Genomic DNA, 13,812 nt, shown 5'->3' with positions numbered 1-13,812 from the left:
TCTAAGTTAATAATTTTTTTTTTTTTTAGCTCTTAAACAGTGGCCATGAGGATAGTGACCAAATCTATTTGATCTGCTTTGTGTGTTTGGTGCCTAGCATGGGTCCTGGCACATTAAATACGTACTTAATAAATATTTTCCGATTGACTGATTAGATGAAGGAGATATTTTCTTTTCCTCTCTTTTACCTGTATTTCTTAAAATTAACCTAACATTTATTACTTTTTTTTTTTTTGAAACTTCAAGCTCTTTTAATGCGAGGCTCTCTGGGCATTTATTACTTTTTAAATGAAAGAATGAGCATTATTAATCTTAAAGAGATCAATGGATCCAGGAATCTATGATTGATGATTTCAAGCAAAGTGTAACATTTGAAAAATAGTCTACCTTGGGTGATTTGCTAAATACTGTATAGTTGTAAACCAAAATTAAATAATAATAATTTTATATATATAATATTTTATATATAAATTTTATTATGTATAATAAATTTATATATAAATTTTTATATACAATATTTTATATATATAATAAAATAATAAAAAAATAATTGGCGTGGATGCCAATAATGTGGCAGGGGGTTACATTTATGTAGTAAAATATTATAATCAGCTCCATTTCATAGATGAGGGAACTGAGACTCACAGATGTTAAGTAACTTGCCTGACATCACAATGTGAATTGAAGACCTGGACTCATTCTGGGTCTGCCTGACTCCCTGCTCCTTTCAGTCAATCCCCTACTTCACAAATCTGTCTATTGCAGTTCTGGTTCCCTGCATAAAAATATTACCCAAATGCCTAATGCGATGTTTTCTTCAAATCAGACTCATTCTGAGCAGTTTCTTCACCACAAAAATTCAGAACTGGCTGTTTTATCCCGACTTAAGGAATATTTTAAATTATTAGTCTTTTAAGAGTTGTAAAAGCACATTTGAATGAGTTCAGAGCATTGTCCTCAAATGTATAGCCAGATTGTGTTTTATGGTAGGTACCTATCTTTATTACTCAAGGGGAGGTGGGGGAAGAGAAGCAAATTATAGTATTGAAACCCATCCATAATTTGGGACCCTGGAAAACTACAAAGCAGAAAGTGAATTACTTGTGCTTTTTTCAAAAGTGGAATTCCAATTGACCGAGAGAAAAGTACGGAACTTAAGTCAATTTTAGCTATGTTCTGATTTTTTAAAAATTTGATGTACATTCGTAAGCATTGTAAAAATCTTTTCAAATAACATTAAATATATTAAGCAAAAAGTGAACGCTTCCTCCGTATCTCCCTCTGATTTACTCCCCTCGTAATTGGTAAGCCCAGTCCATGCTGATCATGCGTCCTCTTAAAACTTTTACTGTGTATAGTTAAAAAACCCCACTATCTTAGTGTTCTCTTCTTTGGAACATACTGATGAACCACATTCACATACCTGCAGAGTATATCCTATTGTGAACGTGTCATTACTCATTTAACTATTTCTATATATTTCTATATAAAAGGACATTTGAGAGTCTTTTCAAAATGTCACTGTTATGAATAGTGCTACAACAAGCACCTAAGTATTTCCAAAGAATATGTTCCTAGTAAAATTACGAATTGAAAGTTTTGGGCATTTGAAAATTTTGACAAATAATGCCAAATTACTGAACAAAAAAACTGTGTCCTCAACAATGTAGGCAAAAGCCTGCTTTCATAGCCCTTTGTCAACACTGGACATTATTAGTCTTAAAATCTGCCAATCTGGGTGAGTGTGTGTGTGTGTGATTGATGTCTGAGGTTTGTTGTTGTTTTGGGTGTCTGGGTTTTAATTTGCATTTTTGTGATTATTGGAGATATATGTATTGGCAGTTGGTATTTCTTTTCTCTATGAAGTACCTGAATAGAATTCAAAATATGCCCAGCTTCTCAATGATCTTCTTTTACTTTTTACTGAAATATTCCAGAGGGTACCTGAATTTCACCCAGAAAATAATAGTATATATGTCCAGGTCATTATTTTCAAAATAGAAAGTATTTCTTTTTGTGGAATCTTTTCTTTTTTTTTTTTTTTTAAAGATTTTATTTATTTATTTATTTGAGAGAGAGAGAGAAACAGCACGAGAGGGGATAGGGTCAGAGGGAGAAGCAGGCTCCCTGCCGAGCCGGGAGCCCGATGCGGGACTCGATCCCAGGACTCCAGGATCATGACCCAAGCCAAAGGCAGTCGCCCAACCAACTGAGCCACCCAGGCGCCCCTTGTGGAATCTTTTCTTGACTATAAAAGTAAATTACGATAATGGTAGAAAAGAAAGATCCAGGTGTGCAGAAAATTTAAAAAATTATTAAGAATGCCATTAAGAAAAATGTTAAAACCACTTACAATAACAACAGGGGTAGCCACTAGTAACATTTGGGTTAACATCTATATATGCTTAACATGGTTTTGTAGTACACCATTTTACAAAAGTGACAAGATTACACATATCGTTGTGAAATCTGAAGGATTATTTCAAATTTTAATTTATTTTGTTTTTATTGTGAAAATAATGCACACTCATGGTAAAGCATGCAAATACATAGAAATGATGTGGAACTCGAAAGTTTCTGCTGTACCCTGCCCTTGGTGATTTTTTGGTTTGCTAAATTACTTCCTTAAAACCTGCCTTACTATTTTGGCATTCGGACTCATATAGAAAGCCTACTTAAACAAGAGTGAGGTAGAAATTCCCTCAAAATATGCACTGACAATAACTAATCCAGAATTTTGCTTTTCCTGAAGTTTCATGGATGAAACATAGCCTTGGGGCTTGAAGACATGATTGGAGTCCCATTTCTGCTATTTACAGCATTAAAAACTGCTTCATTCCTCCTCAGTTGTAAAATGAGATTAGTAACACATCCTCTCCAACATACTCTGTGAATTAAATGCCAATACTGTCTGACACATGGGGAAGTGCCCAATAAATTTGATTTGACTTTGAATTATCCGAACTACTCTATCTAACTGTATTTATCTTATAACTAGACTTATATAGGAAATGATGTTATGTTCACCTCATTTATTCATAACCCAAAGTCTGTCTTATCACAAAGATGGCAAAGAAGATTTTTTTTTAAGTATTGTATCATAAAACTTAAGAGCTTCACCAGGTCATAACATTTATTATTTTCAACCAAAGGGAGTCTAAACTGTTTTGAAATCATTTATGTCATCAAAATTAAGAGATGCATAAATATGAACAAGCACATAAAACCTACAAGTAGCCTCTGGTTTTGTTGTTCTTCTCGTTTTTATTGACATGTGAGTGACATATTTAATTATGATATCTTAATATTTCTGTGAAGCATCTATTGTGGACAGGATAGCCTCTAAATAAAAGGTTTAGCCACAATGATGTCAACAGTTAATACAATCCATATTCGTGGCATTTTTCAGGACTACTCCTTCAGGAATTTCTGTTCCGGTCTAAATAAAAGGGGAATTAGCTCTGGGGCGCCTGGGTGGCTCAGTTGGTTAAGCGACTGCCTTCGGCTCAGGTCATGATCCTGGAGTCCCTGGATCGAGTCCCGCATCAGGCTCCCTGCTTGGCGGAGAGTCTGCTTCTCCCTCTGACCCTCTCCCCTCTCATGTGCTCTCTCTCATTCTCTCTCTCTCAAATAAATAAATAAAAATCTTTTAAAAAAAAAAGGGGGAATTAGCTCTTAAAAATATTTTCCCATTGCTTACTTTCTTATCCTTTTAACTTTTCAAAAACTGTTTTCTAGGTAATGTCTATGATTTTTTTTTAAGTAGTAAAGTAGTAAAGATTTTTATGGCTTACTTAAGGGAAACTACTTTTGCATTCTTGATTTTTTGACTCTGGCTACTTAATCTACTCTTAGTAGATAAAAGGCCTTGAAGGGAGAATTTCGAGCTGGTGTTTCCTATTGTGAAGATGTTTCTATTTATAACCTGTGCGAATAGAGACTGCATTGTTACGAAGTCTCCATCTTGGAACTCTGTTAGATCTGGTAAGGACCAGAAATGATTGTCATTTTTTTCAGTATGAAAATATGATAGTGTTTCCAAGACTCAGAACTAAAATCTATTCATTTAATTGGGAGGGTTGAAAGTCAGGGTAATAAATGTAAATTTAAACTTATGTGACCAATTTGAAAGTTTGCATCTATAGTCCACTAACCCAAGGTAATAGCTATTGTCTGCTTATGAAACTAGGCTAATAGAAAATTTGGCCTCTCTAACACAGTTAGTGCTGGAGTTCAGTCAATTCTTTACTTTACTTGAGAAATATATCCTAGTTATTTACTCAACCTTAATTTAAGCTTAAATGTGGTAGCTCTCAGTCACATACAACATTATTGTTCTTAAAGCGCTGTTACATTTTTCTTCTGTGTTATTCCATTTAAATCTTTGCAAAATTGCTGAAAGACCCATCTCTTCACTAGCACTCAAATTGGGAAGAATTGAAGGGGTGGGGAATATGACACAATCTAGCATGGGAAGGAGTGAGAGACCATATTTTTCTCTACCCATTAAAACCCCCTACAAGGCCACGCAGGCTCTAGAGTACAATGAAGATTCATTGTTATGGAGGAGCTTTCAATTTTTCTGTAGTCCATATGGTACAGATGATGTGTCTTTTCACATTTGTATTGACGTCTAGAGATAATCATCAAAATGACCTTGGAAATGTGCAGAGGAAAAAAAAAAAAAAGAACAGTCCAGGGCGCCTGGGTGGCTCCGTTGGTTAAGCGACTGACTGCCTTCGGCTCAGGTCACGATCCTGGAATTCCAGGATCAAGTCCCGCATCGGGCTCCCTGCTCAGCGGGGAGTCTGCCTCTCCCTCTGACCCTCCCCCTTCTCATGTGCTCTCTCTCTCTCTCAAATAAATAAATAAAATCTTTAAAAAAAAAAGAACAGTCCAGCCCATGGTTTTCCTGTAGTCTGTGGCTCCTCACTAAAGTATCCTAATATTTTAGACTGGGAAACATATCAAATCTTTAGCAATAAAACTGTTATTACATGTGTAGAACCATGAGTATTCTAAGATCTGGCTGAGGCCTTAGCAAGGAATTCAACATGTAGTAAAGTGATAAACATTCTTCCCAGACTATGCTGATCATTGTTAATGACTTGAGGGCAAAAAAAAGGACATTTGAGGGAAAAAAATAATTTAAAAAAACCACCAAATTTTCAAATGTCACTGGCAATGCGTGAACAAAAACAGAAAAGAGAAAGAAAGAAATGCAAGCCAACTGAAAGAAGGCAAAATGTTACTCTGATATTGTAGAATGTTATTGAAAATAAAACCTTATTTTAGAGAGCAATTTAATATATCTGTGAGCCTTTGGATGAATTATGATGTGGTCCTGTGGGAGAAAGAAAATCAAGGGGAACAGAGTGGACAGTTTATTTTGAGTAGAGTGGGGATGATATTAACAGCTCAATTAGGTGCCAAGAGTTTAGAATTAGCTAAGAGTCATTGTCTTCCTGGGACAGATAAATTCTAGCTGTTTTAACTTGCTTTATGTTTTTCACATAAATGTGAACTAAAATGTGCTTACATTGTTCCTGTTGACAACAGAACAAACCAAAAAAGGCTACATTTGCTGAGGAGAAATGAAGATTCATCCATCTTTGTTTTCTAGATCATTGTCAAGACACAAATTCTTTTACATTTCTATATTTAGATTAATGTAGCTACATTTCCACTGCAGAAATCTGGCCCAATCTATTCTGAATCTTTCCCATTCCTACCTGTCCTACTTTCTCCCTCTGTCTCCAGCACTTGTCACTAGCTGGCTGTCTTGGGAGGTCACCATCACTCTGTAGGTAAATAATGTTTTTTCATCAGTTCTGTACTGTGTTCAGGGCTCTGACAAGAACAATTGTTTGATAAAACAGCAGAGGTCAGCTTTTCCTCAAACACAGTTTTTCTGCACTTTTCCTTTTATCATGTAATCTTGCTTTTTCTACCTCACCTCCTGAAGAATTGTTTTGCTTTACCTCTAAAGTCACTCCTTCAGGTCTACCTTCTCTTACCATTTTCTATCATTTGTTTTCAGAGCTAAACAGCTTTTACACTTCCTTCCTGTGCTACCACTCTCTGAGTCCAGATCTGCCTGAGCTTTAAACATAATCCCAAAGTCATACCACATGGAGTGGTAAAGCTCTTGTTTCACACTTGCTAGATCAATCTAATACCCCTAGTCAGTTCATCTCCCCTCAGAGCCCGAGGATATACTATTACGTGTTGTTCCCACCCAATACGAACTCCATAAAAGAATATTTAAACAGACATTTTGAAAGATCCTACCAAGAGAAAATGAAGTATCCTTCACACCTTATTTCCATAGTGCCTTGTCTATTTCCCCCCAAATCTTTTAGTCTCCTCCAATACCCAAGAGAGTAGTGGGAACTCCTGCTGTCTGGCTGTCTGCCCCTCATCTTTCTCTTTTTCTGTTGTCCCTAAGTGCTAAATCACAAGAGGAGATGGAAATTACACATTAAAAACTCTCTTGTGTATCCAGCAATGGCAGAAGTCCATTTCAAAAGCCCCTGCAGATCTTGATAATAACTATTTCTTTCTAATTCTAGCTGTTCATTGTTCAAATAGAAAGCTGGGAGCAGAACAAAGTTGTATTTCCAGAGAAATCTAACTGGTAGCACTTCGTAACAAGGTAAAAATTATGCTTACTAAAGTGCTGATTTATAAACTATGACTATGTCATAAAATACTGGGTTATCACTCTGGATCTGGTAGCAAAACAGGAATATGTGGATAATTCCAAAAAGAATAGCTCAGAACCCCATACAAGTGTAAGCTATAACATCAACCTGTCTTTAAGTGAGCCAGATACATAGAGGGAAATCTTTAAGAGTATTGGAACAGCCACAGAAATTAAATAAATATGAAAAGTGTGAAAAAGCAATCATGTTTATTTCCAATGAAGAGTCTAGCCTATTAATTCCCATGACATGATGATAAATCAGTAAGAGAGCCTATATCCTTGGTTTCTGAAGACTTTATAAAGAATACTGTCCTCCAAAGTATGGAAAATTCACTTTACTGGGAAAGCCGGTGTCTCATATAAAATCTCTGATCACTCCCCTTGCCCCACATCTTTCATTTATAAGCATGTTGGGCAGCGTTGCTCAAGGAAAATTTAATTAAGAGAGGAAAAAGCTATTAGTTTGTCTGTAAATAGGTAAATCATAATTATATGGAATTCCTTGTCCATATAAGATTATATACTCAAATAGTCTCATCAGAGGATTTGCACTTCTTGGTGCTCTGAAGCCCACCCCTACTACAGACCACTGCAGCCATCCTGATCAGTCATCTGGATAGAAAACCAAAGGTCAGTTGCAACACAGAGCTCATCCTGTCAGTATTAAGGTGAGTCATGCTTTGGTGTTGGCAACATAGTTGTCAGCTATGGACAAGGTAGGATCATAAAAGCTGGTATTTATTGAGCTCACCATGTACTGGTTACTCTGTTAATCACTTTATGTTCATATCTCCTTTCATCTGCAGCAACCTGAAAGGTACAAACTATCATTATCTTCCTATAGAGTTATTTACAGGCCCCATATCACTCCTTCCTTCCCTGAATATTGTAGCATTTATCTCACTGTTACTCTCTCTAACATCATGCCTTCATAATTCTTGGATTATATGAAAATGCATGTAGATGATATCCAGTAGTAGCTTTATGACTACCTTCTCCAATAGTGTTATCTTTTACTTTCCTTCTCTGTACAAACCATACAACTTTTTATAACCAATAACTGCAATCCTTCTATGATCTCAATCTCAAAAAGCCCATTCTTCAACCACTAATTCCTATCTTTCTAGCTCCTTCCCTCTAGTAATCTGATTCTTATAATTCTTCAGCCCCATTAGGACCTACCATGCACTGATCTCACCACTTTTCCATTCATGCCTTCCTTTCTTCCTGAAATAAATGAGATTCCATGGCCCATCATTGTAATTACTTTCTTAAATTTACCCGCAACTCCCTTTGCCTACCTCTTTTGCTGGCATGACTTCAGCTCAGGTTCACACTCTGCCTATTTCATACCTATTCCTAGCCAAACATGCCTGGAAAAATATGTGCAACTATTTATTAAAATATTTAAATTAATAACTACTAATTTCAACTGAGCCTTGTCTGTAGTCACTAATCCTATCTTATTTTCCAGGTCCACCCAGTTCCTTCCTATCTAGATTCTCTCTTCTTACAACAAAACTTTAACACCTTCCCCACCATCTTCAAGATCAGCTTATGGTCTTGTTTCCTATTTCACTGAAAAGATAGAAGCAGAAGAGAACTTTCATAGGTTCTCTCCCCGCCTACCCATACCTCTACCTTCTATTTGTCATTATGGATGAACTGTTTATGTTTCTATTCAAGACTAGATATCAACTCGTGTACTAGCTCTCATTCGTTGTTGCTTACTCAAAGATATTTCTCCAGTAGATAACCCTCTCTGCTATATATATATTATCAATATATCTACTATATCATCTCTATCAGCATCTGAGTATACTTTTTTCTTTAAAAGTGAAAAGTATCTTTTCTCCCACATTACCTTCTACCTACTGCCCCATTTCTATCCACTCACTCAGCAAAACTCCTTGAAGGAGCTGTTTACACTCTCTGGTCAGGCATTGCCCTTACCACTTTATCAAAACCTCTTGTCAAGGTCACATTGCCCTCCATGTTTCTAAATCTAATTGCAAACTCTCAGTCTTCCACTTACTTGATCCATCAGTAGCTTTGAGAGAAGTGATCACTCCCTCCAGAACGTTGTCCCCCCCACCCCAACTTTTTTTAAACCTTCTTTACTTTGTTGGCAGGAAACCACACTTTCCTGGTTTCTTCTTACCAGTTTTGCTGCCTCTTCTCAGTTTCCTTTACTGGTTCTTCCTCATTTCCCCAGTCACTACATATTGGAGGGCACAAGCCTCAGTCCTCAGACTGCCTCTCTTCTCTGTTTATAGTCTAGAGGCTTTAAATATTTGTTCAATGGAAAATTTGTATCTTTATCTTAAAATCCTTCCGTGAACTTCAGCTTAGATAGATAGATAGATAGATAGATAGATAGATAGATAGATATAGATAGAGCTACCTATTTGACTTCTCCACCTCAACAGATAATAGACATCTCAAAGTTAATTTGGCTGAACCTGAACTCCTGTTCTTACCCATCCTTTGGAAAACTTTTGCAGGCTTTCCCAGCACGAAGTGCTAACACCCTCCTTGAAACTGCACAAATGAGGATCCTTGGAATCAAGTTGTCTCCTCTCTTTTCTCTCACTCAACATCCAGCAAATCCTTTTGACTCTACTCTAAAATATATTCAGAATAAATCATGTTTGACCATCTTCACCTGATCCAAGCCACCATCATCCTTCATCCAGATTACAGTAACAGCCTCCTAACTTGTCCTTCTTTCAACCCTTGCCCTGCTACAGTGTATTTTCAACACTGCAGCCAGAATCATCTTTAACCTTAACCAGATAATTCATTCCTTTGCTCAAGACCTTCCAGTGACTATTTATTTCACATGGAATAAAAATCAAAGTCCTTTGAATGGGCTACAAATGATAGCACTGTCTCTTGCTCTTCTTACTCCCTAACCACCTTGCCCAAATCCCTGATCTTGTCTCCTCTTCCTCTCTCCCTTGCTTACTGTTCTCCAACATTTTGCTCCCATGTTATTCCTGAAACATGCCAGAGCCTTTGCTGTTACTATTTCTTTCCAGAATTTTCTTCACTTTAGCTATTCTCATGGCTCATTTCCTTGTTTCCTTCAGGTCTTTGCTCAAATATCACTGAATGAGGCCCTCTGTAATCGCTGTATTTAAAATTTGCTAACCACTTCCTATGTTTCACTTTACTCCCCATCCCTTGTGTACTTACCACTATATAACATACAGTGTAATTTATTTAGTTGTTTTCTTTTTACCTACTTATTTTGTCTCTTTTGTCACCTACTTCCACTAGAATGAATGTTCCTAGAAGGTGAAAAAAAATTTGTGTCTAGAAGAATGTCTGGAACATAGTATATGTTTAGTATTTTTTCAAGAATGAATTTAGTTTCCAGTTTAAAGATGAGGCTTAGAAAGTATAAGCTCAAAACCAGAGAGCAAGTATGCTTGGCTTGCCAAGTTCTTCACTTCGGCCTGATTACTAGGTACTGGAGGAGGAGCTGGAGAGGCAATGATGAACCTACCTTGTTTACTCAATAATGATGAAGCTGAGACAGTTACAGAAGAGAGAAGTTGTATCTTCAGTACCATTTGGTAAATCAAATGGAAACAATGAAGAAAGGCTCTTACAAATTCAGAGGTGGATTCTTAATAGATAAGTAGGCATTAGCTAGATGAAGAAAATAAATATTCTAGGTGATAGGAATAGCATGTACAAAGACACGAGGTATATAGTTGCATTTTGTTCCGTCTCTATTCCTGGGGGATAATAATAATTCACACACACACACACAGGATTGGATAGAAGATAAGACGGAGGCAGGAAGCAGAGTCCAAGTGGTGAAGAGACTTGGTGCCATGCTAAGTATCGTGACAGTGAGTCACTCAGGAGTTCATTAGGGGAGTTTCTTGATTACATTTGTTTTAGATTGCCCACCTGGTGGTAGTGTGAAGGGGTGAGACCAGAAACTAGACTAGTGCAATAGTCCAGTTCAGCAAAGAAGCGCTGGCTTAGGACAGCAGCAGTAGGGATGCTGCTGAAGAGGCAGATGAAAGAAACATTTGGAAGGCAAGCCAGTTATTCTTAGTACCTAATTAAGTAGAACTAGGAGTGACAGCAGGAAAGCACTGAGGATGATTCCAATTTCTTCACTTCAGCAGGGGTGGTGTCACTGGACTAAGACCACAGGATGTACAGGTTCATTGTTGGACACACTGACTTTGAGATGCCTCAGGGAAATCCAAGTGGTGAAATGAGTTTGACTATCTAGTGAGATGTCAAGATCGGAGACATAGACATGAGGGTCACCTGCATAAAAGTGAAAAATCAAACCTTGAGAATAGATTAGGCTGGCAAGGCAAGAACAGGGTACAGGAAACAGTGGGCTGGGAATGCTGGGGAATACCACTTGGGAAGGGTTGCAGGAAAGAGGGTTGGATGACGGGGAACTGCCATGGCAGTCAAGAATCAAAAGTCAGAGAGGTGGAAGATAACCAGGGGAATTTAATGCAAGTGACAGAAGTAGAATATTTTCAAAAGGGGAAAAGGGAAAAGTTTCTTCTGGAAAGGTCAGTTTTAAAGAAATGGTGGGAGCACATACCTTATTAAAGAATGGATTGAGAGATTTTAAATTAGAATAATTTTCAAAAATACTGGCTATAGAGAGGAGAGAAGGGGGCAATATCAAGATGGCAGTGGAAGAAGAGTTTCATTTTGTTCTCTGAATGAGATAAGAAACCTATGATCTGGGCTGATGTTTACACTAAGATTACCCACTAATTTTTTTCCTTAAAAATTTATTTATTTGAGAGAGAGAGAGAGTACATGGGGAGCAGGGAGGGACAGAGGGAGAAGGAGAGAGAATTCAAGCAGACTCTGTACTGAGCATGGAGCCCAATGTGGGGCTCGATCTCACGAGCCTGAGATCACGACCTGAGCTAAAACCAAGAGTTGGACGCTTAACCCACTGCACCACCCAGGAGCCTCTACCCACTAGTTTTTAAGGCTGGTACCAGATCTGGTTGGCTGGTTTATCTATTCTGAATGGTCAGAACCCAGAGTCGTTAGTCAATGCTCAGAGTCCCTGCTAAATATTTTCAATATTCCCTTGATTATAGGCTACGAGGAAGAAAATAGAAAAGAGGAATGGCAAACTTTTATAGCAGAGGTCAGCAAACTAAGGCTGAGGGCCAAATTCGGCCACTACCTCTTCTTATATGGCCCTCAAAGAAGGGCTCTTAAGTGGTTGAAAAAACAAAAATAAGAACATTTCACAGCACATAGCAATTTTATGAAATTCAAATTTTGGTGTCCGTATATAAAGTTTTATTGGAACATGGACACATCCGTGTGTTTACATATTGTCTACAGCTGCTTTCGCATTATAGCAACAGAGTTGAGTAGTTGTGACAGCCTCCATATGTCTTGCAAAAGCCTAGAATATTTACTATCTGGTCTATTACAGAGAAGACTTGTTGACTACTGATTTATAGTACAATTTCCAAGACAAGAAAGGAAGATGGGATCGAGGCACACAGAGTGGTATTGGACTCAAACAGGAAAAAGGATACCTGATCCTATGAAGTGGGGAAAGGGTGAGAGGACTGTGCGAATACAAACAGGTTTGTAGCTAGAGGAGAAAGAGGAGGAAGCCCCGCACCACATTCACTCCCACACTCTTAAGTTAAATGTGTTGGCTGCCATCGACCATGACATTCTGGAGGACAAAAACTGTGTCGTGTTCATCTGTCTCCCCCACAGTGTTCAGCACAGTGCTTTCCTTTCAGCCACTCTCACTAAATATTTAATTGAATCCCAGGTGAAACTCTATTATAAGCACATTCCTAGAAACCTCCACCCTTAGGGCCTTGCATTTAATTCTCTTACTATCTGGGCCCACATTTATTAAAGTTTGATGTTACGTTTAGAGGTGTGAAGAGCATGGAAGATGGCTTCTTTAGTTAATTTCCAGTTAGCTAAATGGAGGCAATATAGTCAGAGAGTTAATATTCTTATTCAAATTCGCCTGTTTTCCCCTTTATTTTCAGCCTGAATAGTTCCATATATCACTAAGGGATTTTGAGACTAAAACTAGTATTTATGGAGCTACTAGCAATGCAAAAAAAAAAAACAAAAAAGGAACCATAGGAGACTTGAAAAAGTTAAGGGGGGAAATTATTACAGAGTACAATATATGGCAACCCTTAGTTATTTTATTTAGCCAGCATGCTGAGTTTTAAGAGTTTGAATTTTAACACCCTTAGCTATACACTACTCATTCACAATTCAGTCTCACACCTGCTCATACAAATATATTGCCAGCCTACCTGAGAAGTACTTAAATTTGCTAATGAAGAGTTATCTGAAAACACAAGAATAGTCCAGATCACCAGCTTGAGTTTAGTTTTATTATGACCTAAATATACGCACACACACACACCTACATATATGTTCACATGAATATACATATATTCACCCCAATTACCCAAATCACCAGATCGCTCTTGTTTACTTAAAAAGTAACAGCATGACAGTGGTAATCATATTGCAAAAGATAAATGTATCAAACCAACACCATTGTACACCTTAAACTTATACAATGTTATATGTCAGTTACAACTTAATAAATTAATAAACATCAAATTAAAAAAATAACAGCATGTATGTGAAAGTCTCAGTGATTTTTCCTATTCATCCATTGAGAATGGAAAGATTAATTTTTCAAGCACTCAGTTATCTAATGTTCTTTAGTCCCTTCAATAAATCTTTGCATCTCCAAAGGGAGTTATACATGTGATGACCTATAATGCTGTTCATCTTGCCACGATCATCCTTATCATTAATCTTCTAGTAAGACATAGATTGCTGAAAGGAATGCTCCAAAGTGACTGATGACAGCATCTTAGCGCTCAAAGACAGAGAATGTATCTATGCGTGCAACCTAATAGTAACAAGCACATTTTCATACTCCCATACCACAGCCTCTGATCTACAGACTAACTTATCTATAGTATAGCACCAACTTACAGGAAAGCAATGTGTCAGAAGCTGTTAAGAGAGAGAATGAAAAAAAAATGTGTAAAGAAAAAGAAAGCAAAATATGTTCCTCGTTAATTCAT

General features: G+C 37.3%; 1 protein-coding gene across 1 annotated transcript in view; it reads left to right on the top strand.

Moving 5' to 3' along the window:
- Positions 1 to 13,812, top strand: part of CSRNP3 (cysteine and serine rich nuclear protein 3) — a 191,891-nt gene that overhangs the window by 73,237 nt on the left and 104,842 nt on the right. The window lies entirely within an intron of this gene.

This window comes from Leptonychotes weddellii, chromosome 3 (assembly GCF_054177405.1).
Source record: "Leptonychotes weddellii isolate Sample4059 chromosome 3, ASM5417740v2, whole genome shotgun sequence".
Classification (NCBI taxonomy): domain Eukaryota; kingdom Metazoa; phylum Chordata; class Mammalia; order Carnivora; family Phocidae; genus Leptonychotes; species Leptonychotes weddellii.
Note: the sequence above shows the minus strand (reverse complement) of the source record. Positions and strands in the feature narration are given on the sequence as shown.